Source organism: Vanellus vanellus (assembly GCF_965231255.1).
Source record: "Vanellus vanellus genome assembly, contig: HAP1_SCAFFOLD_38, whole genome shotgun sequence".
Taxonomy (NCBI): Eukaryota; Metazoa; Chordata; class Aves; order Charadriiformes; family Charadriidae; genus Vanellus; species Vanellus vanellus.
The window spans coordinates 700,321-726,224 of record NW_028126614.1 but is presented as its reverse complement, the minus strand read 5'-3'; the positions used below and the strand labels follow the sequence as shown (position 1 = coordinate 726,224).

General features: G+C 45.2%; 1 protein-coding gene across 1 annotated transcript in view; it reads left to right on the top strand.

Moving 5' to 3' along the window:
- LOC309684883 (electroneutral sodium bicarbonate exchanger 1-like) overlaps positions 1–25,904 on the top strand; it is a gene marked incomplete at both ends in the record, with an annotated part of 191,703 nt that overhangs the window by 56,242 nt on the left and 109,557 nt on the right. The gene's annotated exons all lie outside the window — the stretch shown is intronic.

The window sequence follows — 25,904 nt, the reverse complement described above, 5'->3', positions numbered from 1 at the left end:
TCGGCTGTGACTGGTACTGTGCCGGTGTAGGCGTACTCGATAATGAGCCGCATCATTTCGGGTGACGTGCCGGGGATTTTATAGACGACCTTCCCGGCGTTGCTCCAGCTGGTGGAAAACAAAGCCCTGGAAAAAGCAAAGCAGTGCTGGGGGAAAAGCAGCTTTACTGCGTTAAACCCAGATCCCGTTATCCCGTGCCTCCTTCCCGGGGCACCAATTTGGGCACGCACAGTAGCCACGCTGGGAGGCCGTGGGGTTTATTAATTCATGTGTTACAAGCCGGTTGTATAACAAAGAGTCACCATCTCCGGCTGTGCACAGAGAGCCACAGGGCCAGTGCGCCCCTTGCTTCAACAAGACCACCAGAGAATGGCGGTGTGTGGGGAAGGAGCACCTCCCGCCCCGTGGCAGACAAGCCCGGCTGGCCATGCTCCAGCCCTGCACCGCATCTGGGGGTTCGTCAGACACCGCTTCCAGCGCTGCTGTGAGATCTTGGGTTGGGGATGAATTCCAGTGTCCAGGGAGGCACCAGGACTATGGGGAAGTGCTGGAGGAGAGTTTTCGGGCTGAGGGAAGTGCTGGAGAGACACTAAGGCAGCGTGACACAGCCTGGGAAATGCTGTGTGTCCCCATCCCCTCTTGTTCCAAGCACTGACCTGAAGTATTGACTGCAGCTGCAGAGGATGTTCTTGTGAGCACTGAACTCAATGCCACCCACGCTGATAACCACATCGCAGAGTCTCTCCTCCAGGCAAAGCTCACTGAAGGCGGTGCGAAGCACAGCACTCATCTTCCTCTCCCTGGGTGAGGATGAATGTCGCTGGGAGCCAAGCTATCGCCCACGTCACAGCCGGCGGCAGTGGAAGGTGCTTCTCCCGGAGGTGCTACAGCTTTTTGTCCGTGCCCTCCCTCCAACACCGTCTCCCAACCCCTGCCTGGCTGGTGGCTCTGGAACGTGCTGCATAATGACATCACATCCCTGTAATGACATCACGGATGCAGGGGTGACCCAGGACCGTCTGTGTGCCCCTTCACAGCCACTGGGGTCATGGTCCTCCTGGCTCTCTTGCCTCGGGGATGCTCTCAGCCTTCGCTTCACCACAGCTCAGAGTGCATTTCCAAAGGGAGTTCTGTCTTACCCCGTCCTTGTTCGCCATGGGGTACAGACGCTGTGTAACGCACATTACTGCTGTTATAGAGAGCACATTGGCTGCTTTTGCATTAATTGCAGACTGTTATGCTGCAGCCTTCAAATCAGGGTTAGCAAGAACCTGAGTTGCAGCTAAGCCAGTTTCTCATCTGCTCTGTCAGCCTTGTGTTCTGTTCAATGGCATCGTGCGCTGTACGCTTGGTTCCTTCTTCCGTTGTGGGTGGGGGGAAGTAGGACTACATGTGCTCTGCAGGCGTGCAGAGTCGGGTACGGTGTCTGCGTGAGTCAGCACAGGCAGGAGGCAGGAGCGACCACAAAACCACAGATAAAATGCGAAGAGCAAATTTATTGTCATTAACTCGTCAACCGGGGATTGCTGAAGCAGGACCTGGGCAGAGGCACACAAGCGGGGATGCGGGCACCGCGCAGCTCGGGCCGTGCTCAAGTGTCACCAAACCTGCTGTTTTCGCCTGTTTTTCAGGGATTCGCGCGGGAGTAGTTTAGTTCCCCGTAGCAGGGCAGGAATCTCAAGCACGTTGCATAGGGGGCCTCTAAGTCTATCACAGGCTGATGTTATCTAAGCACAGATGTTCTCCTTGTCAAGCACACAGCAATTAACAACAATTAGAATGTTATATTTATTTTTCTACCCCCCAGCTGCAAGTCACTCAAACACATTCACAAACCTCCTCGCCGATCTTCTGCTATTTTCCCTCAAGAAACATCTTGTTTTATACATATTTTATTTATAGGTATTGTTTTATTTCTATGTATTTTATTAGACCACAGGCCATACTCTCCGAAGTAGTTTGGGAAGTGTGAGAATTTGATCTTATTCTCCTTGCTATCAGACCAAAACAAGTTTTTAATGATGATGGAAACATGGATTCAGAGCACAATCCCGCAAATGCAGACTCCTCCCTCCCAGCTACCTACTGCAGCAGCTTGCAGGAATTAAGTCCTCAAGCCACCAGTTAGGAATGGAAGGCAATGTTTATTGAGAGGTAATTCTGAAGGGTGGTTTGTCCACAAGTAACAGGAGTAACTCTTATCTTGGTCCTTTTTTGGGATATGGAATTATATTATGCCACAAGCAGCAGTTAAGCTTCCACCAGTGAAACATCCTCAGAAAGACACTGGAATCAGTGCTTATTCCATCTTCAGTTGTTCAAAAATGGAGAGTAAAATTTCACAATGCCAACTGAACAGCTCTCCTCGCAAGGTCACTAAACAGATCAGAAGAGATATTAAAACCCTTCATTGGAAAAAGCTCTTCTCCTTTATTACTGAATGTAGTGGAAGAAGCCAAGGGAGTAGTTTTAGCAGACTCGGGGAAAAATATCTCCATGCAGAAGATGTATGTAGATTGCAACCTCCCTTCAGTGAATCATTCCTTCTCTCTGTGTTTAGGAAAGCACACACAACATTACAGTATTAAGAACTATAAAGTTCTTGAGAATGTGCCTTTGGAGAGGAACACCCAAGTCTGGGAACAGAGAACTTCCTTTCATTGCAAGTCTCACCAGAATATTCAAGTTTCCCTCTCCTCAGAACATTTTGTGCCGAGTTCTGTGGAAAAGAAAGCCTGATCAAGTATTTTGAAGCTTCATGCTCCATAGGCCACTCTTTTTCACATGTGGAAAACCAGTCCTATGTTCTCTCGTGGCAGGCACAGCCTTTCCCATTTTGTGGTTTTTCAGGCACAAACCAGACATCAGGAAAGCTCTCGATTGAAGTATTATTCAGTAATACTGAAGTATTCCTTCCAGTCAGTCAAGCAGAAACAACATATCCATGACATGTATAGAACTCTAAGATAATACTGCAGAATAATAAAAAAAAAAAAAAGAAAACAAAACCCAAACAACCCCAAAACCCCACAAGCCCCCCCAAAACAGAATTGACAGTCAGTGTATTAAATCCCATTTAAACAGAAGACTAAACAGAAACTGGCACAAAGTAAGGGGGAAAGGGGACAGAGAAGAGGAGGGGAAGGGTGAGGTCACTGCTGGGGTGCTACAGTTACTTCATGGTGGTTTCCTAAAAACCAGTAACTTGACTAAACTACAGATTCAGCCGGGAAAGATGGCAGTTGTGCTTGACGACGCTACAGCAATGGGCACGGCTCTCTGCATTTCTGCAGCCTCTCAGGACACAGACCAACTAGAGGTCCGTGCAGTTACTGGCGTGGTTATAGTAAAACAGAACGCATCCGCTTTCCTGCTTTGGCAGTAGTAATCGCAGGACAGCAGCAAGGTTTGCAAGCGTGCAATGACAGCTAACGTAAGAGCAGCAAGACAATGAAGAAATAGTCAAAGAATATGCTGTTGTGCATCCTCTTGAAAAAAATCTGAATTCATCTTAATTTTGCTGCTTTACTCTTCAACAATAATTGGCAAGCTTCCCCGTGATTTATTCCTGCCACACGAAGATCCAGGTTCTGCTTTGAAATAGGTAGAGAAATGAGTGGATTTAAAACAAAAAAGAAAAGTAACCCCCCCCACTTCAGACCAAGCCCCGAGTTATCTTTAAGAATAAAGCGGATTGTGTCTCCACCATGAGAAGCACCTGCGGCCGCAGTGCTTTTACAGGGGGGGAGAGAGAGAGGAGCTGTACAGAGCGACGCAAGGCTTCCGCCCTCCCTGTGGCTGCCCACAGCCCACACCAGGTGCCGTCACAGCAAACAAGAAGGGAATGGTTTTGCTTTGTCTTTCATTTTGATTAGTTCTCACTAACACTAAGTCTTCTCTCCCACTCCAGCATTTCTCCGTTTTTCATTTTTTTTGAGACATCTCTGTCAGCTGATGGTAAGGGGCTACTTAGAAATGTAATATGGACACAGCAGGGGACACACGAGGCTACAAGAATGTTAAATTTATTGATGAACATGGGATTTGTGTTTACATACGTGCTAGCAAACAAAGAGAAAAATAACTGTTTTCAAGAAATAAAACTTCACCTGAACTAGGTCACGTGCTTCTTCTTTGTTACTTGAAGATGAGTAATATGTTATGACATTACTCTGAGGCTGATAAGATACTGCACTTCTGTTTCCCAAACCGGGGACTACTCTTTAAATGATGGTATCAAAATAGCTTCATCCTTTTAAGAGGAAGATGTTTTAACACAGCCTGTCTTTGGCAACTCCTTTAATTTCCAGCTCTAGGATGACTCCGGTGGCTCTGCCCACCCGGATAGTCCTCTCTATGTCCCCGAGAGTATGATGAACTCTCTCTTCTGCTCCCAGGTGGATGAAACCTCTCTGGACAATACCTCTCTCTGCTTGCTGGAGGTCGACGATGAGCGCCACCAGCACAGTCCTTGTAATACTTTCCATACTGTCCTCTGTAGTCCCCTTCCCTTTCTCTGTGTCTTTCCTTTTCAAATGAATCTCGAAGGTCAACCGATCTGCCGTAGTAAGATTTCCTATCATACGCTGGAACTTCCCTTTGCCTCTTCCCTTTGTCTCTTCTTGGATGTGGTGGTGATCGCGAATAGGCACGAGAATGGGAATGACTAAACGATGGAGAGCGGGAGCGGGAGCGAGAGCGGCAAGAACCTGGTCTTGATGTGGAGTAGGCAGACGAACTGCGGTGAGATGAAGCACTATAAGAAGTCTTGGGCCTTTAAAAAAACACAACACAAAAGCAATAAATGAAAGTAATTTTGTTTCCTCACCAATTTGGTTTGTTCTTTTTTTCATTCTCCGTATGCTTATGTCAAAACTCGTTTTGGCTGCTGACAGCACTACTGCCAATTGAAGAACGTGATGGCACGTAAAAGTTTCTGCTTCCAAGACAGAACAGCTGCTGCTTTGTTAGGGTAAAAGCATACAGGAAGGATAAGTCTGTTTCCACTCACTTCTAGCACATCAACTATCACAGCCATTGATTGATATAAGGTGGTGTATACTGGCCTCTACTGGTGCGTGAACGCACATGTTTCACTACGCAGCAACTCCATGCAGTGCAAACCATTTTCGTTGCAGTAAGATGCAAAAAGAGCAAGTCTTAATGTCTACAGCACACTGTGAAACATCGGGAAAACACGATTCAGCCTGGAGACAGTAAAGCTCAGTTTTAAAATGCCAACTTTGTCGTTTTAACTTCACAATGTCAACCAAATACTAGCCAAAGCCACCAGTTTTCAGCCCAGGTAAATATCTCTACGTGTATCCACATGTGATAAGGAAAAGAGGAAATGAAGACACCTTCTCTTCTTGTCCCCTCCAAAGCACTTCAAGGTAATGCTTACAATCAGAACAGGGAGACGCAGAAAATCCTGCAACGACACCTATTCAGCTTCTGGCCTCGTCATGGCTATCAGAAGGTGAAGGATGTCATTACAGTGAAGCTTTAGTAACAGAGACACCTGCTCCTGAACAACTGCTGCCCAATTCTAGCGATGGCTCTGCTGTAACCTCTGCCGTATGTGAGCTAGTACCCTACACAGGAAACTCCCATCAGGGCTGATCCCTTGAATCATCCAACCCCTGTAATGACAGGGGATGGAGCGGAACTCTTCCTGATTCTTCTAGACAACCTGCTTCTCCAGTACGGACATGTCAAACAGTCATCTGGGCTTTTTTTGCCTATGCTTATTTGAATCCTTTAGAATAGTTTTGCGTGTTCACTGTCTCCAATGAAAACATAGATTGGAAAGAGCACTACATCATTTTTGCTTATGTCAGATGCACTTTAGTGTAACTGCAGTCCGGTCTGCTCTCAAATACAGAAGTGAAGAGCAACACAACTTCATTGAGCCAACTACTTACTCCTCTTTCAGACTCCGTTGTTCCCTGTAAAACACCTTCCAAGATACAGGAGGTGTGTGTGTTGTGGGGATGGTTTTGGAATGAACTCTTGGTACTGCTCTTGGTACCCAAGCTGATGACACGTTTGCAGGAGCTGGGGCATATCCTGGAGCAGGGGGACAGTGTACGCAGCAGATGGAGGTTGAGCAGGCGGAAACCGAGGAAGAAAACTGTGGAAGGGTGGAAGTGCTTGGGGTGGTGGAGGATACAAGGGAGGTGGAGGCACATGCACAAAGACTGGTGTTTGTCCTGGTTCCGGCAAGGATGGGGTTAATTTCCAGGGAGCCGGCAGGGGAGGCACGTATTCCATACCACGTGACCCATGCCCCGCTATAAAAGGAGCTAGCCGGGGCGGGGGAGTCAGTCGCCACTCGGGGGCGGGTCGCGGCGGTGCGGGTCCGGTCGGTGCGCTTCGCGGCGGTACTGTAATCGCGTTCTTGTATTCCTTTACCGGTGTTATTGTTTTTTCTTTCTTTCTTTTCTTTCTTTTTCCCTTTGTCTGTTCTGTTAAATTATAATATTTCAACCCACGAGTTTTGCCCTTTTCTGCTGATTTTTCCCACGGCTGTGGGAGTCGAGTGAGCGGCTGCGTGGTTCTCTGTTGCTGGCTGAGGCCAAACCATGACAGTCCTTTTTGGCGCCCAGCGTGAGGCTCGAAGGGTTGTAATAACGACAGATCTGACCAGAGCTTGTTAAAACGGATTTCTTATATGTATTTCTCCTATTAGTTAAATAGTTGCCGGTTACAATGTTGCTTCGTTTGTTTACATGGCTGTGTTATGTAAATTCTTATATGCTGTATGTACTCCCTGTGATGCTGTTTGTTATCTCAGGGAGAGGGATCAGGACTATAATTTTGCTGTCCTGTGCAATATCAGCTTATGATATGGTAACATCACTATTCAAGTGGCTTTGTTGGGGTTTCTATGTAGTATTGCTGTCCTGTCCATACCTTGGTTACCGTCTCTCAGAAGTTATCAATAATCACACCCAATCTATGGGAGAAACGGGGGGAGATACTTTCCCCAGCTCTTTTGCCTCCTTTTTCTCCTCTGGGCCAGGTATAACACCTCTTGAGAATTTTGAATATCCTTGGGATGCTCAAACCAGCGTGTTCCTATTGCTATGTCTCCTGAATGTTTTTCAAGTCTTTTTTAGGGTAAAACAGCTGTTTAAGACTACCACTCAGAAATCTGTCCCAAGGCCAGATAGTCAGGGGTGGCATGGGATGTGGGAGAACATGGGCAGGTATCTAGAGAACTTCTCACCTCCAATGGTTTGGGACTTCACCCTTGAACAACTACAGGACCCTGATAAAGTAATAGAATATTTCAAAGGAAAATGCTGTGGCTATTCCAGAGAGGCACAACTTATGGCACTGTGTTGGGCCCTGGCCAGTATCTACCAAACACTGCTCAGTACTATGCAGGACCCTCAGGGGAAAGAGGGGAAAGCCAGACCAGCAGACAAGGAGGCTACTCCAACCCCGGTGGCAGACAAGGAGCCTACTCCAACTCCAGTGGCAGGCACTATGCCTACTCCAACTCCGGTGGCAGACAATGAGGCTACTCTAACTCCAGTGGCAGGCACTGTGGCTACTCAAACCCTGGTGACAGGCAATGCAGCCACTCAAACCCCAGTGGCAGGCACTGCAGCTGAACCGGACAACCAACCTGTGCCAGTATCAGTTGCTCCTATACAGAAGAAGAAATACACCAAGAAATCAGTTCGCATAGTAAAGGATGATGATGAACCAGGGCCATCAAAGGAACAGGAGGAAGAGACAGAACCAGAGGTAATAACCCAATCCCTATCCCGGAGTGAGCTGCGAGATATGCGAAAAGATTTCAGTCGACTTCCTGGTGAGCACATTGTCACCTGGCTGCTCCGATGCTGGGATAACAGGGCCAGTAGCTTGGAATTAGAGGGCAGGGAAGCTAAGCATCTGGGATCCTTGTCTAGGGAGGCAGGCATTGACAAGGCAATTGGGAAAAAGACACAAGCCCTCAGCCTCTGGAGGTGACTCCTGGCAGGTGTAAGGGAAAGGTATCCTTTCAGCGAAGATGTTGTATGTCGTCCAAGCAAGTGGACCACCATGGAAAAAGGTATCCAGTACCTAAGGGAATTAGCCGTACGAGAGATGATTTACTTTGACCCAGATAATGCGCACTTACCCACAGATCCTGATGAAGTCCAGTGCACAAGGCCCATATGGCGGAAGTTTGTACGGAGCGCACCATCATCATATGCCAACTCCTTGGCAGTGATGGAATGGAGAGGTGAAGAGGGACCAACGGTGGATGAGGTGGCTGGACGACTCCGTCAATATGAAGAAAGCCTATCTTCCCCCCTCATTTCAGCTGTGGAGAAACTGTCCCAGAAGGTCCAGCAACTTGAAGAGAGTATGTCCTACTCCCCACTTGTACAGGCCAGCATCTCAGCTATTAGGAGCAGGTGTTTCCCTACTCAAGAGGAAGAGTATAGGGGGTACACACCACGAGGCACCCTGTGGTTTTACCTGCGTGACCACGGAGAGGACATGAGGAGGTGGGATGGACAACCTACCTCAACACTACGGACACGGGTACGTGAGCTGCAAGGAAGAACAAACACAAAAGGGGATCCCTCCAGAAAAAGTGCAGCTCCTGTTTCCAGCAGACAGTTCCCCAGACAGAATGGAAGGCCTGATCTAACCTCCGATCCTCTTGAAGGGACTTCCAAATCATTTTTGCAACAAGTGAGTAACGTATACTATGATCAGGATTAGAGGGGCCCTGCCTCCAGCCAGGTGGGGGAAAGGGACAACCGGGTTTATTGGACTGTGTGGATTCGATGGCCTGGCACATCTGAGCCACAGGAGTATAAGGCTCTGGTGGACACTGGTGCACAATGCACCTTAATACCATCAAATTACAGAGGAGCAGAACCCATTTGTATTTCTGGAGTGACAGGGGGATCATAAGAGTTGACTGTACTGGAAGCTGAAGTAAGCCTAACTGGAAATGAGTGGCAAAAGCATCCCATTGTGACTGGCCCAGAGGCTCCATGCATCCTTGGCATAGACTATCTCAGGAGAGGATACTTCAAGGACCCAAAAGGATACCGGTGGGCTTTTGGCATAGCTGCCTTGGAGACAGAAGAAATTGAACAGTTATCCACCTTGCCTGGTCTCTCAGAGGACCCCTCTGTGATAGGGTTGTTGAGGGTCAAAGAACAACAGGTGCCGATTGCTACCACAACGGTGCATCGACGGCAATATCGTACTAACCGAGACTCTGTGATTCCCATCCATAAGTTGATTCGTCAACTAGAGACTCAAGGAGTGATTAGCAAGACTCGCTCACCCTTTAATAGTCCCATATGGCCAGTGCGAAAATCTAATGGAGAGTGGAGGCTAACAGTGGATTATCGTGGCCTGAATGAAGTCACACCACCGCTGAGTGCTGCTGTGCCAGACATGCTAGAGCTTCAATACGAACTGGAGTCGAAGGCAGCCAAGTGGTATGCAACGATTGATATCGCCAATGCATTCTTCTCAATCCCTTTGGCGGCAGAGTGCAGGCCACAGTTTGCTTTCACTTGGAAGGGCATCCAGTACACCTGGAATCGACTGCCCCAGGGGTGGAAACACAGCCCCACCATTTGTCATGGACTGATCCAGACCACACTGGAACAGGGTGAAGCTCCAGAACATTTGCAGTACATTGATGACATCATTGTATGGGGCGACACAGCAGAAGAAGTTTTTGAGAAAGGGAATAAAATAGTTCAAATCCTTCTGAAAGCTGGCTTTGCCATAAAACGAAGTAAGGTTAAGGGACCTGCACAGGAGATCCAATTTTTAGGAATAAAATGGCAAGATGGACGCCGTCAGATCCCAATGGATGTGATCAACAAAATAGCAGCTATGTCCCCACCGACTAGTAAAAAGGAAACACAAGCTTTCTTAGGTGTTGTGGGTTTTTGGAGGATGCATATTCCAAATTACAGTCTGATTGTGAGCCCTCTATACCAAGTGACGCGGAAAAAGAATGATTTTAAGTGGGGTCCTGAGCAACGACAAGCTTTCGAACAAATTAAGCAGGAAATAGTTCATGCAGTAGCGCTGGGGCCAGTCAGGGCACGACAAGACGTTAAAAATGTGCTCTACACTGCAGCCGGGGAGAATGGCCCTACCTGGAGCCTCTGGCAAAAAGCACCAGGGGAGACTCGAGGTCGACCCCTGGGGTTCTGGAGTCGGGGATACAGAGGATCCGAAGCCCACTATACCCCAACAGAAAAGGAGATATTGGCAGCATACGAGGGGGTTCGAGCTGCTTCGGAGGTGGTTGGCACTGAAGCACAGCTCCTCTTAGCACCTCGACTGCCAGTGCTGGGCTGGATGTTCAAAGAAAGGGTCCCTGCCACACATCATGCAACTGATGCTACGTGGAGTAAGTGGATTGCACTGATCACCCAGCGAACTCGAATGGGAAACCCCAGTCGTCCAGGCATACTGGAAGTGATCATGGACTGGCCAGAAGGCAAAGATTTCGGAATATCACTAGAGGAAGAGGTGACACGTGCAGAAGAGGCCCCACCGTATAATGAACTGCCAGAAAATGAGAAGAAACGTGCCCTGTTCACTGATGGGTCCTGCCGAATTGTGGGAAAGCATCGAAAGTGGAAGGCTGCTGTGTGAAGTCCGACACGACGAGTTGCAGAAGCCACCGAAGGACAAGGTGAGTCGAGTCAGTTTGCAGAGGTAAAAGCCATCCAGCTGGCTTTGGACATTGCTGAGCGAGAGAAATGGCCGGTACTTTACCTCTATACTGATTCATGGATGGTGGCAAATGCTCTGTGGGGGTGGTTACAGCAGTGGAAGCAGAACAACTGGCAGCGCAGAGGTAAGCCCATCTGGGCTGCTGAACTGTGGCAAGATATAGCTGCCCGGATTGAGAATCTGGTTGTGAAAGTACGTCATGTAGATGCCCACATCCCCAAGAATCGGGCCACTGAGGAACATCAAAACAACCAGCAGGTAGATCAGGCTGTTAAAATTGAAGTGGCTGAGGTGGATTTGGACTGGCAACGTAAGGGTGAACTATTCATAGCTCGGTGGGCCCACGTTGCCTCAGGCCATCAAGGAAGAGATGCGACATATAGATGGGCTCGTGACCGAAGGGTGGACTTGACCATGGACACTATTGCACAGGTTATCCACGAATGTGAAACGTGTGCTGCCATTAAGCAAGCCAAGCGGTTAAAGCCTCTTTGGTATGGAGGACGATGGCTAAAATATAGATATGGGGAGGCCTGGCAGATTGATTATATCACACTCCCACAAACTCGCCAAGGCAAGCGCCACGTGCTCACAATGGTGGAAGCAACCACTGGATGGCTGGAGACATACCCTGTGCCCCATGCCACCGCCCGTAACATTATCCTGGGCCTTGAAAAGCAAATCCTATGGCAACATGGCACCCCAGAAAGAATTGAGTCGGACAACGGGACTCACTTCTGAAACAGCCTCATAGACACCTGGGCCAAAGAGCATGGCATTGAGTGGGTATATCACATTCCTTATCACGCACCAGCCTCGGGTAAGATAGAACGATATAATGGACTGCTAAAGACTACCCTGAGAGCCATGGGGGGTGGGACCTTCAAACATTGGGATACCCATTTAGCAAAAGCCACCTGGTTAGTTAACACTAGGGGATCTGCCAATCGAGCTGGCCCTGCCCAATCAAAACTTCCACGTACAGTAGAAGGGGATAAAGTCCCTGTAGTGCATATGAAGAATATGTTAGGGAAGACAGTCTGGGTTAGCCCTGCCTCAGGCAAAGGCAAACCCATCCGTGGGATTGCATTTGCACAAGGACCCGGGTGCACTTGGTGGGTGATGCGAGAGGATGGGGAGGTCCGATGTGTACCTCATGGGGATTTGATTTTGGGTGAGAATAGCCAGTGAATAATTTTATGATGTAATAAGAACTGATCTCAGTATCTGGCGCCCAGCAATTTTCCTTGAGATCGACATCTTCAACCTGTGGACCATGGGCATGGACTGTATTGCATTCCCCAGTCACGAGCTTCAAATACAGCACCCACCAGTTCAGCACTACACATCATCTTATGTGCCCTGAGAGACTGTTCTCACTGCTGGAGCCTACCGTCATGGACTACGTGAGCTTAATGGACATTTTTAAGGGATGGCTCATAGACTATGGGAACTGAAAGATCTGGGCATGACATAGATGGTATGGAATAAGGGGTGGATAATGTCCTGGTTCCGGCAAGGATGGGGTTAATTTCCAGGGAGCCGGCAGGGGAGGCACGTATTCCATACCACGTGCCCCATGCCCCGCTATAAAAGGAGCTAGCCGGGGTGGGGGAGTCAGTCGCCACTCGGGGGCGGGTTGTGGCGGTGTGGGTCTGGTCGGTGTGCTTCGCGGCGGTACTGTAATCGCGTTCTTGTATTCCTTTACCGGTGTTATTGTTTTTTCTTTCTTTCTTTTCTTTCTTTTTCCCTTTGTCTGTTCTGTTAAATTATAATATTTCAACCCACGAGTTTTGCCCTTTTCTGCTGATTTTTTTTTTTCCCATGGCTGTGGGAGTCGAGCGAGTGGCTGCGTGGTTCTCTGTTGCTGGCTGAGGCCAAACCACGACAGTGTTGATGTTGGTAGTGTTGGGCTTAAGCCCTTCTTTGGGAACATTCGCTGTGTGGGAATCCTTGATTTGAACTTCTAAAGAGACCCCAAGACATGTGTCACTGTTTGTAACGCTCTGCCCTGATTTTACAGAGGAAAGAGAACAAAGCGGGAGCATGGTGGCTTCTTGTTCTCAACGTAAGCATATTGCTCCCTGCTTCCTGGTCATTTGAGACTACGCTCATTTCTTCATCCTCTCAGTTGCCTTCCACACCCTCACCTCCAACAGTTCCCACAGTCTTCTCTCCTCTTCTCGCCTTGCGACTATGGGTGGAGGCTGCCCGTGCTTAAAAGAGACTCCCATCTCCCATGTGCTGAGCGCCCACCGCTCCTCCGCCGCTCCTTGAGACACTTAATACTTCTGATGTTGTCACCTCACCATGATGTATTTGGCCTGTTCCTGTCCCTGAATTGTTATTTTCTTGCTTACTGAACTTGAGATTTTTAGATAATCTGTGGAATGGATCCTGGTTTCTGGTTTTATTTCTCATAACATTTTATAAACATACTGTGCCCTTACAATCTATCTAGAACAAATATATACCAAAAGGAAGGACCAGCTTGACACTGCAATGATGGATAAAACAGTCTCTGCTCTCTCCAACTGAGAGAAAGCAGCTTGGCTGTTGGACATGAACGCATTGAAGAAATTCAGAATTGTCATAAAATGACAGCACTGACTTTTCCAAGGATTTTCTCAATTAGTATCAACTAAAATTTTTAGAAAAAAGAATGTTGGAGGCTGATTTCTATTGGGAAATCAATTTTTCCAGCTCTATTCAGCCAGTAATCTAAAGGGCGGCTTTCCATCTGATCCTTTAATTCTCTTTAGGTTTTACATGGAACTATGGTTTCCTCAAAAAGCATTCATTTTTCAGAGTCCTCTTTTCAATCCTGTACTGGGCTTTTATTTTAAATCATCTTACTGCAAGCGCAGATCCCCTCTGCTAAGGCCAATTCAAATTAAGGCATTTAAAATTTAATTACCACTTGTATTCTCCACAACTATCTGTGCAGACTTTTTTCATTATAAATCAGCTGTTGTGTAAGTTATGTGGTACGGCCTCGTTTAGCAGGTTACAAGTAGGAACATATTGAATTTCAGTAGGACACTTACAGTTCGCAGCCCGGTCTGCCACCTGCTGAGTGAGGTGCACTGCCTCCCGTTGGGCGACCTGTTGGAGTGGGGAGAGGACAAAGAGCAAAATCCCATTGAGTTTGTCTGAAGGTCATTTTTTTAAAAGAAATTCTGAAGTTATCGTTCCTTACCATTTGTGGGTATTGGTTGTCCCTGGGGGCCCAGAAGACTTGGGAATGCTGGTTGTCGCAGCACAGGAACCTGACAGGTCTTGTGAGTAAATGCAAACAGTTGGAAAATAAGCTCTACTAAAATACAAGAATCCTTGCCTATGTTGACATCAAACTTACCTTCTCTTCCAACAAACTGCTGATTGACAGAGAGGAAGATTGAGGAGGTTCAGCAGCCGTCAGCAGAGCAGCAAGAGGTATAATGCTATCGGCGCCACTACAAAAAACCCACACTTTTATTAATCAAACAGCGTTTTGGAATGCTGCTTGAAATATAAAGTCTAAGGTGAGAAAAGGCTGACTACTGGAAATGGAGAAAAAAAATATAAATAAAAGAAACAACTTCAGATTTACAAATGCAAAGTTGGCCGATTCCAAATGAAGCCCTGTCGAGAAGTCCCTATGAACTACTGGCATTGAAAGAGAAATCTCACGGGAAAAATAGTTTATTAAGCTGGCTGCACATGAAAGGATCAGAGTACGTGTAACCCACATGCTCAGTCTCAGTGTGGGAAGATGGAAGAGCTGAAATTCTATTGGGAAATGTCGATGTGATCATTCAGAGGCTGCCCGAGAGATTCTTTTGAGCTGTGATCCTGTGCATTCAACGGTACGGCCGAGCCCGACAGTCTGCTGGGCAGAGCGGCTGTTTGCATTCAGCGCATGAAGTCGAAAGGGTATAAGCCCTAAACAATAGCACAGATTTCTCATGTATTTTCATATGACTTCACTGGATTGCAAACTTAAGACTGTCATGTTTGTAAATACTTCAGATTTACAGTGTTTCAACGTTTATTATCCAATCTGTATGCAGCACTGACTACATTGTGTATTGCTGAGGATGACTCTGACTTATCATAGTATCGATGATATCAAGACTGTAGAAAAAAGTAATGTGAAAACACCTGGCCAATTTTACCTATAATTGTACTTTTACACTTTTCATGAAAATATTATTTCCCCAGTCCTAAAGAGAAATTGATGCACTCAAGAAGATTTGACATAACTAAATGGTTCCTTTAGGAACTGTGAGCCACATGCAATCAAAGGGCTTCTGGGGAAAAAACGTTCCTCTCTCAGGATACGCCTTTACCGAACGATTGATAAGGCAACCAGACAAGAAACACTTCTGAGAAAATTCTTGCATGAGGCACACTTCCAGCTTTTCAATGTGTCCTCATTCAAAGTAAAGACAAAACCCAAAAATTCCACACTTATGTGGAACTGTCACTAATGATGTATAAATTGCCAGCGGAGAAGCTCAATAAGAAGAATCTAACTGCAGCATTTTGGTGTCTTTCATATTTATGTTGATCTACAGATTTCCTACCGAAAAGGTCCAGGAGGTAAAACAGGCATGAGCGGTGGTGGAGGTGGTGGTGGTGGCGGCGGTGGCAGCTGCTGCTGCTGAATTTGCTGACGGAGCCTTTTTGCATAGCCAGTTCCATTGTTGAAGTTGTTCACAGCCTAGAGGCAGAAAAACGTTTACAAAAAGGTAGTATGAAACTTCAGTAGATACACGAAGAAAAGGCTCCACAGATTAATGTTACTTGTGTGCTCCTGCAAACGTTATCAATCCTAAAATGAATCAACACACAGATGTATGAACACATCGCATTAAACACTGATATTGATGACGAGTGACTCAGAGTATCTGTATCTAAAGCACTTCAGTGTTAACACCAAATTGGAAAACAAAAGTGTGCACTGAATTGGCCACATTGTCTCTAAAGAGTTGTAAGCTTCTGTAACAGCAGATGATGTATTTAGAAAGTAAACGTGGCCTTATTATGCAATTTAGCCTTGCTTAAGGAGACGTAAATTATTATTTTCTTCCCTTTCACCTTTTACTAACAGACTTTTCTTACAAACAGTTTACGTAGAAGTCATCACGTTACCTTGCGCAGGAACTGGTTGGCAATGAGAGCATCAGGAGAAACATCTGTCTGATGACACGTTGGGCATGTGTGTTCCTCAGACTCCAGTAATGCCGTTCTAATACCTGTGTGTCAATAGAGTCATCACAGAAGGTTTAGCCAAAGGAAGGCATTGTTGGGGGTTCTAATAAAAAGACATATATGACTGATGGGGGAATATGGCTTTTATTGAGAGCGTGAAGCTGTAAATGTTCAATAGTGTAAAACATTTCTAGTATGCAGCATTTATTTCTGGTATACAGTTTTGATATTTCACCAGTGTAACACTTGATGGTTCGACCAGTCTCTTTTCCACTATCCGCTGCAGTGAGAAGTCACCAACCTCACAGTTAATAAAACACACCTCAACAAAACATTAGTAGGTTTGAGTTCTGAAGGATTCCACCAACTCTCCCCTGGAGAAGAATGCAGATTAAATGCCCAATGACCTGTTTGTTGCAGAGCACACAATTATGTGTGAGAGAAAGGGCTGTGAAAAAACTAAATGCATTTGATATCCAATACTGTAATGCACTGCGCAGTTATGCACTCTTCTCATACGCCTCCTTCTGCATGGAAAGAGGATTTAACCGGATACACGAAAGGAAAAAAAGCTTTCTGCCTTTTTTTTTCCTTTATACAAAAAGAGCCCTTTCCTATTCAGGGGATACATAAGTATGAAATAGAACGGGCAACAAAGTAATTTTGTCGTCTCCTATTTCTGCTCTCAGAAAATCAGAGGTGATGTTTTGAATTAACAAACACAGGAAGAACACGTACATTTGTCACAATAACTGTTTCCACAGCAGGGAATAACAGCGGCATCAGTCATTATCTCTTTACAAATGACACACAAAAACTCAGCTGGAATAGGGTCTTCTGAGGACGAGGGGGAGGACGGCTCCTCTGGTAAAAAGGGAGGCTTTTCCTTCTTTCCTCCAGCATAAGCTTCCCTGGAGGGTGGGGTGGGGAAGGAAGAAGAAAAAAGTTACAGATGGGTAAAGGAAAACTGTTCGAAGCTTTGGATATCACCAGAGGAAGATAATAGATGGAATTCTCATTTCACATTTGCCTTCTGAAATGTAGGCGTTTCGTTTAAACCACTTTGCAATAGCCACAACACCAGAAGAGGGAGGGGGGAACAATCTTCCTTCTGCAGAACTTTCCCATTCATTGGATCAACTAAGAAATTAGCTCAGACTAGAAACATCATTTCTTGACAGCCAGAAATCAGGTGCAATGAATCCCACCTCTCCTGGGCCAGAGGGTACATGCAAATTGTAGAGTCAGGATAAAGTTTGTCTCAGAGTAAGTGCATTTTATGGATGGAAGAGGTCTATGTTACAGCTTCTACAAAAGGAGATGCATGACAGAAGAACAGAAGTGTCACCAAGTGCATTTTGAAACAGCCACTCCTGCCAGCGCACAGTAGTATTGTCTTAGTTTATAGCAACAGGAAAACCTCAGTGGGTTTCCCACATGGGATTTGATAAAAGTCAGAGCAGGGGAGGAAATCTCAGTCCAAGAGCTATTTGTTAAATTTTACAAGAAGCCTTTGGAACATAAAACAGAAGCAAAATGGGCTTTCCAAGAGAACAACTCCACGTTAAACACGACAGAAATGTTTTGCAGAACTACAGATTCTTAGCGCACTGCAAGTTTAACCAAGTTCCAGAGGCACGAACAGTAGGACCACCCCATTTTAATATTAGCAAGTATCACAGTTGTTAAGGTGACGATGCAATGCCAGTGCTTCCTCCCCCGTAATGACCGACGCTGGCCAACTCGGTTGCATCGTCCCTCAGGCATTTATGCATGGTTTGTCTCCTTCACTTTTTGGTCCATCCAATTAACTCCATACTTACGCATTAATAATCGGTAGTGCACATTTTCCAGTGTTTTTCAGCATAGCACCCTTTCTATTGGGATCTTTCACATCCATCACGAAACTCCTTGGTATTTCTGTGCTCTTTTTAATTCTGGGAAAAGGCTTAAAATTTTTGTCCTGTTAAAAAAAGAAATGCAGACATATCTCATCTTAAGACCCATACTTAGAATGACATTTCAATGATTATTTTAAGCAGCAAAAGCCCTTAATCCTCTCCTTTTACCTAGCGCAAGGGTTTCTCGACTAAAATACTTATTTTCCTAAATTAATAGAGCCAATAAGTTTCAAAGACTTGAGCAGCGTATTGAACTCAATCGATGTTCTTTTGCTTAACTTCAGGTTCCATAAGGGTTACATATCCCTGAGCTCACCACCCACTCAGAGAGGAGACACAATCGCATATGGCTCCAAAGCGCAGTCCAGAGTGAGAGCTGAACTCAGTGCTCGGAATCGGCCACTGCAGAAACTTACTTTCACCACCTATATACATGAAGGCTGCATATGCCTTCAGCGACTGATGTTACCTGGCATGAATACTCAGCCAGAGACTTGTGTCATTAAAACACGCAAATACTCAATAGGTGGGGTCAACAGAAACATCAATAGTTTTGAAATATATGTAAATACACATGAAAGTTCCCAGAGAAAGATCTATGGACATATTTAATGTCTATGACGTAGAAAAAAGAAAATGTCACATTTTTAATTCTAGGTTTCCCTTGAATTTTGAAGGCTTTTGCAACATTGCCATATAGCATCTGTCTGTCACCCCAAGAGAAACACTTCCGAATAAGAGCGTTCCCGTGTTTGTTACGTAACTGCCAAGGTAAAAATAATAAAAGCTAAGTAACACCAGAAGTCCCCCACAATCTTACCCCATTTGTTGGGCAGTGCTTTATATAGTGGCCAGGTTTTCCACAACGAAAGCAAATGTATGATGGTGGAGGTGGAGCCAAGGGTTTCTTCATGGAACTAACAATTTTTTGGGAAAAGAAGAAAAAGGTATGCATTTGTCTCTCTTGGTACTGAAAAAACCCAAACCCCAAATCACAGTTCTCCTTGGTCACAAAGCACTCTGAGACTGACAGATAGAGAACACGGCAGTGCAAGAGGAAGTCCTCAGATATTTTATCTCGGCTCTGTAAGTACCAAAAAAATGAAGTCTGTGCTACAGCTTTGTGTTCTTGAAGAATCAGAGGTAACTTCAGCCAATCTGTGGGTCCCTGGTATTACAAATGGGTACCAGATAGAGCAGTTTAGTTTCTAAGAAGGAACAGTCATAATTTTGATGCTTCAAAGTGCAAGTTTACTTCCGTGAAACAAATCAGTAGTCTGACAAAGAAATAACAAAAATCTCAGCAGCACAGTCTGTAGAACAGTGTTTCTCTGTGGAAGCCCACACACTGTCTTCAGATATCCACCACGCTTAGCCATGAAGGTGTCAAAATACTAAACGTGTTCCATATGCTAAATGGACTAAAAATAGTAGTAGCAATGACACCTGAAAGCATTTTGTGTGATTTAGAAGTCTGGTGACCAAAATAAAAGATACATTAAAATCTGCCCCATGACAACAAAAGGTCAGAGCAGCTTTAACAAGAGAGGTACAATCTCAATGCCTCTGTAAACTAATACCCATAAAAAAAAGCTAACACACTGAAACCTGAACAAAGAATACAACGCTTTATGGACACTTACATAACTGATGGTTTGCTGCTAGCTTTAACTCCTCCAGCAGGGATTCTTCCGACAATTACCCATGAGTTCTTAGGAGTCGGGGCATTGTCATCTGCGTATTCTGAAAACAACATAAATACAGAAAAGAATATAAACAGTTTTTAAGAATATATGTTACTATGTACTTACACAACACTTCAGAAAATTCTTTCACAGATTTAAAGGCAAAAATTTCTGTGTAACATTGTGCTGTTATCGCCTCAACACTCTAACAGTACATTTCAAGAAGTCTTCAGGTTTCATCATCAAACCCAAGCAGCAAAATCTTCAATTTTTAAAATAGTTTGAATGCCACAGCAAAATGCTCTCAAAGGTCACTACAGGAGAGTCTGACAATGCATGAGGTTCTTTCCTGATCTAGCCTAAGCTGCTTTGGCTTCTGTGAGGCTACAAATGGAATTGGATTATTACTGGTTCATTAAATGAACTAATACAGATTGTTTTCAGTCGTGCCACTTGGTCAAGAATGAAGTAGAAACATATTAAGGGAGGTAAATATTTATTAGCTTGTCTTCCTTGGACCTTAATTATGTTGGATAAAGCACAACATTCAAAACAACATGGAACTCTTTTGGTACTATCTTTTACAAGACACTTCAAGGGGGTACTTATTTCTTCTAAATTTAGTTCTATAAAAGTTTGGTGTATGGCTGCATCTAATCCTCTAGACAGCCAAGACAGCCAGCAGAGAGCGCGGCGCCATCTCACCTGTCTTTGGCACTGTCTTATGATCCAATAAACAGCCCCCAAAGAGTGCCCGTCTCTCTCCATGTCCAACAGTGAGCCTACATGTGAAATCTAAACTACATTCCTAACCTTAGGGTGGTTAAATTTAGACTACATAGATCTTGATCGTGAAGAAAAAGTCTATGAAAGACCTATGTTGTGTATCTCAGGAACGTACGCTTAGGGTTAACAGCCCATTTCCACCTTTTCCATTTACAGTCGACTGATGCAGGGAGTCACCACGCGTGTGACAGTATAAATATATATGGGGAAAAAGGAATGAAGGATTTTTATTCTCTTTGTAATATGCTATCTTTTATCGTCACTAAATTAAAAAAGCGGGGAGGATGGGAAACCATGTCATCGTTTCTCCCTGTAACAGTAATTTGAAAACTGGTAAACATTGTCCGAGAAGACGGAAAGTACTTGCCTTTCTGCAAGCGTCGCTTGGTAGCTTCCAAGGGTAATAGCTCATTTTCCCAACGCAAAGACGCAGTTTTTGTTGATCGGTGTTTGTGAGGGTACTGAATCCTGTAATACTCGCCTAAATATATCCCAAGAGGGAAAAAAAACACCGGAGTTTACTATATTGGCAGTGCTGCTGTTTAGGAAAGAGTGACTAATTCTGTATTTACCAGATATATAGCACACTTCCTTTATTGCTCTTTCCTCTTCAATATCTGCAGCAGTCTTAGGCACCCATTCAGAAACATCTGTAGGAAACAGTTTTAAAAGATTTTTAGGTATCCATACAAAGACCTTCAACTATTCTTAATAATCAAATCCCATAATGAATTTCATTTCGGTCATGGCTGTTTCTTTTCTGACTGTAGCCTCTGCTTCGGGACAGAAAAAGGGTTCCTTAATATTAGGCATTGCCAAGTGCAATGGAATTGCACTCACAACACATATTAAGCTAACGTTTGGTGATTTAAAATGATTCAAAAGCATCTTCAGTACTCCTTTGCAAAATAATCCTTCATTTACACCCAAAAGGGAATCTCCTGACTAAACACGTCACTGGGGAGTGCGTGTCACCAAACCTCTGCCTAAAGTCACCATCACGTGACGTCTGCCGGCAGAGCTGGTGAAGTGAGCACTCCTTATCTGTCCCAGTTCAGGTATGTGATTTATACCACTGCTGACATCTACAGCCAGGCATTTCACAGGAGTTAGAAAACGTTGCCTCACTCCCATCTGGGGACTACCAGTTCCAAAATTTGAAGATTAGCTAGAAACTATTTCCAAAAATTGTCAACAACTCTTCTCTAAAAAAAAAATTATAATACATCAGTTGTGAAGTACATTGCAAGGGTCCAAAACCCCGACTCTACTTCATTGAAAAAGAAAGACAAAAACTTTTTACAGTTCTCTTTCTCTTCATCGTCCTCTTCGTCATCTTCGTCATTGAGGTTTATAATCACTGGAGGGTGAACGGGTAGTAAAATATTCTTATGAGTTCTGAGCGATTGTTGACTATGGGCTGGAGGCAGAATCCCTTCTCCTACACCCTGTGGCAATGGGGCATCTGCAGATAAGAACATTATATGTATTTTATTCGGAGGGAACTAGAACATCAAGTCCAGGTTCAGACCAGCAGGTACAGTTTTTAAATCATTATCATATTGAAGGAATCATTAAATAGAGAGATTGTGCATTGTAGAAAAAATCTGCAGAGGTTGACATCTTCCAACCACCAGAGAGTAGGAGAGACACTCTCTTCCAAGAGCATCTTCCAACTACAGAGAGTAGGAAGAATCATGGGCACTCGCTCCTCTGAATGGGCAGATGAGGCAGCGCTGAAGAAAGCCTTTTGAAAAGAGGAACACAGTTATCATTCTACGCTATTTAAAAAAGGATGAGGGGGTATGGTATTGCCTTGCACACTGTATTTCAATAGCCTGCGTCCAATGTTCACGCCTGAACAATTTATTCCAAATGATGAATGGAAAGACACCTGCACGCACTGCATTGTAGTCTGACGTTATCTATCTGAGGGGGGTCTCATCCATCTCACATGTTGTGCTCTATCAACAGATATTGCTACCGGTGGCCCTACCAACCTTCTCCCCCACCACACACACTACTCATTTCTCTTACATCATTACCTGCCTACTCACCGCTTTCGCTACTGGAGAGATTTAATCTAGCAAATACCCAAGTAAAGCAACACTTTTACTCTGTGGACCTTGGCAACCTAAATTGCCATTTGTGAGTTCATCTTTCATGTCACTCATAGTTAGGAAGACCTGTAATGTGACAGCTGAAAAAATTCATGTGGCAGACCCTATTCAAACGCCAATACAATTCCTTTCTTTGCCTTCAACTTGCTGGGGCAGCAGATCATACCCGAGTGACTCCCTGGTGACAAGTGATAGGACAAGAGGAAATGGGTTCAAGTTATGTCAGGGCAGGTTTAGATTGGATATTAGGAAGCATTTTTTCACTGAAAGGGTTATTAAACATTGGAATAAGCTGCCCAGAGAGGTGGTGGATTCACCATCCATGGAGGTGTTTAAGAAAAGGGTAGATGAGGTGCTTAGGGACATGGTTTAGGAGTGGTGGTGTTTTTATCAGGGTAGGTTAATGGTTGGACTTGATGATCTTAAAGGTCCCTTCCAACCTCACTGATTCTATGATTTGCAACAGTACGTTTCTTGACCTTAATACATACTATGTAAGCACGGGAACTAAGCACTGGGAGGACATTTTCCTGTATCTACTTACTCTCATGAACAAATGGTTGAGAATATATTTTTACTCACTGTTACCAGGCGGCAAAAAAGGCCCATTCATGTAACGAGGTTTGCCGTGATGGAAGGCACAACTGACGCTCAAACAGCCTGAGGGTTGTCTTTCCCAGCAACAGGAGGTGTTGCTGTACTTTTGCTGCAGGAGAAAACAGTTTTCAGGTACTGTAAATACAACAATAAAAATGGACTAAATGGATTAATACGGGGTGTGCTGCTGTGAACACAGCGACAGAATCTGCACCCGGAACCCACATGAGGACAATGACTTTGTGGGTAAGTCACGCTACATTCCCATGCTCTAGTGGTTGCCTCAAAAGTGAATCTCCTCTTTTAAAACTCTTCAGTTTTAATTAATAATACAGTAGTCCAGGTATAACAGCATTATGGTGACAAATATAAACTCGGGTTTACATCCTGGGTATGAACAACATCCCAGCTGACAGCTGGAAATGCCAGGTTGCTGGTTATTTCTTAACCAGTTTCTGAATGATTTTTTAGAGGAAAACAAAGTCACACTTGAAAATATCAGAGCATTTGAAGGTCAGTTTCACTCAGTTCCAGACACCAGTGGCTGGGTCTAGGAGCAGCATCTCAAACCCACGCCACTGTTGGACTGTAGTCAGTACGACTGGGCCATCCCCTGAGACACACTGGGGGCTGGAGCCAAAGCCCATCGCCCCGGCATTAACGCCTAAATCCCCCGGGGATGAAACGGATGCAATGACAAAGAGCCCTACAGCCGCCCCCAGATTTTCACCAGGTGGAATACAAATATTTCTTGGAAGAACAAACCCCTTTTGAAGGACTTTGCTTTAAAGAACTGGTTTTGCAAAATTCAGGGAGTCGCTATAAGCAGAAGTTGCAAACACGGCCTATTTATTCAGAATATAACGTCGGTTCAACAGGACAGTGATGAGTGATCTCTATGTGCGGTTTTTAACTTGTGTATTCTCTGAGTATCCGAGCCCAGTTCCCAGGAGAAATTGTCCATAGTTTAGATGATCAGTAGCTCTTCTCAGCACTTCTGAAGATCAGACAGCTCATCTACAGATGCTGCCATAACCCAGCCAGCGTGACATAGCAACTTCAAACTTTACATAACAAACCTCCCTTTCAACATGGACATCTCAAGAAAATCAACAATACAAACCACTCTAAAATCTACTGCATTTACCTGTGCAGAGTCGGAATAAAAATAGTCGTCATTCCCAGCAGTGGCCATTTTCACCTTTTGTGCTTCTCCTCCACTGCCAGAACATACATGAAAACATTAAAGCTATCAATAGTCAGGCAAATCGTATTCTTACCCTGAAAGCAGTCATTTTCTTTCAAAAACTAGATCATCAGAACCTTACCTCTGATTCTTTCTTGAAACACAACTACAACTGACAGTGAAATACACACACAAACGAAGAGGTGGTACCTGCTCCAGGCTTGCTGCACCAACAAAGGCAGTTGCCAGCCAGTACAGAATGTTATGCTTCCGAGGTTCCACGGTTGCCAGCCACTCCTCCAGCTCATGAAATGATAAAGATGGTGCTTTGGGTCCTGTCTGGCATAAATGTCTTCCTTTATGTCCATTGCTTCAGAGTAAAGCGTGGAAAATCGGACCGTTTCAAAGAGTCTCCCATTCCACTGTATCCTCAACGTAAATGGAACAAACCCATTTGGTGGGGCTTAAATAGTACCCAGCTTCTTGCTGTAGGAAGTGTGGTCTTAGAAACAAATCTAAGACAAACCTTATTCTTTGGCTGGTTTTTAGCCAAAATCCTTGTGATCAGTGTGTTTCTTACTGTACCTTTTTCTTGGGATGGAGAAACTTGCTGCTTCCTGTTAGTCCCCTGTTAGCCGTTACCTGCTCACACTGCTGGGCTTCATTGCTTTTTATTGCTGCCGTGGTGTCCACTGCCACAGCTCAAGCAGAAAGAACAGCGTACGCCTGTGTCCCCAGTTAACACCTCTGTTCCCATTCAGGTCCCAGGCTGCCCTGAACAAAAACTATCTAGCACTGTTAGACCAAAACTGGGGAACTTAGGAGTAAAGCATAACAGGAAGCACCGAAAGGAAAAGGAGCCGTGACCTCAAAAGAGAAGGATGCCGCCACTTGACGAGTACGAAGGATACAGATGAAGCCAAAAAAGAAGGGAGGTAGATACAAGGCAGAATTCAAGCCAGAGGCCTAGAAGTGCATGTGACTGCTGGTTTCTTGGGAAAAAAAAAAAAAAAAACCAACAAAACCACCACCACTGGGCTGGACGGACTAATCACCGGAGCACACCTGTACTGTACGCCATGGGTCTGCCAGCGGGAAGGGTGACAGGCGCGTACATGACAAGCAGGTGCCAGTGACTCCATGGGCACAAACGGTCCGAGGCTCAGCAGTAGTGACACCCAAGTTGGGGAAGAAGTACGAAGGCATCGAAACAACTTCTCGTCTCTCGAGGAGCCCATCAACTTGTCTGTAACTCAAGTATCAGCAGATGGCCTGAAGACTAACTGCCAAGGAGAATACTGCACACCTGACCACGGGGACTTTGGCACTGGAATAAAGAGATTTCTGCAGGGATGGATCCACCTGAGCACAGAAGGGGACCAAGGTGGGGAGTGCAGGCGAGAGCTGTGAACAGAGACACGATATGAGAAGGCTCCCACAGCTCCATAAGCCCAACATCTGACTGGGGCACACGGGGCAAGGAAAGCTCCAGAAAGCAGATGAGGACCATGAATAATGAACTGTCAGTGGGCAGCATCAGCAGAGTAAGAAAGTGCTAATGCTGCCAAGAGCGATCCAAACAGGGGCTCTTTGTAGCTGTATAGCTGTGCCCAAATGAGGCAGAAAACGAGAAGAATGAATTCTCTACTGGGTTTTCTCTTTCTAGTCCTCTGCCCTTCTCCCCATCAACTTAAACTGAATGACCCGG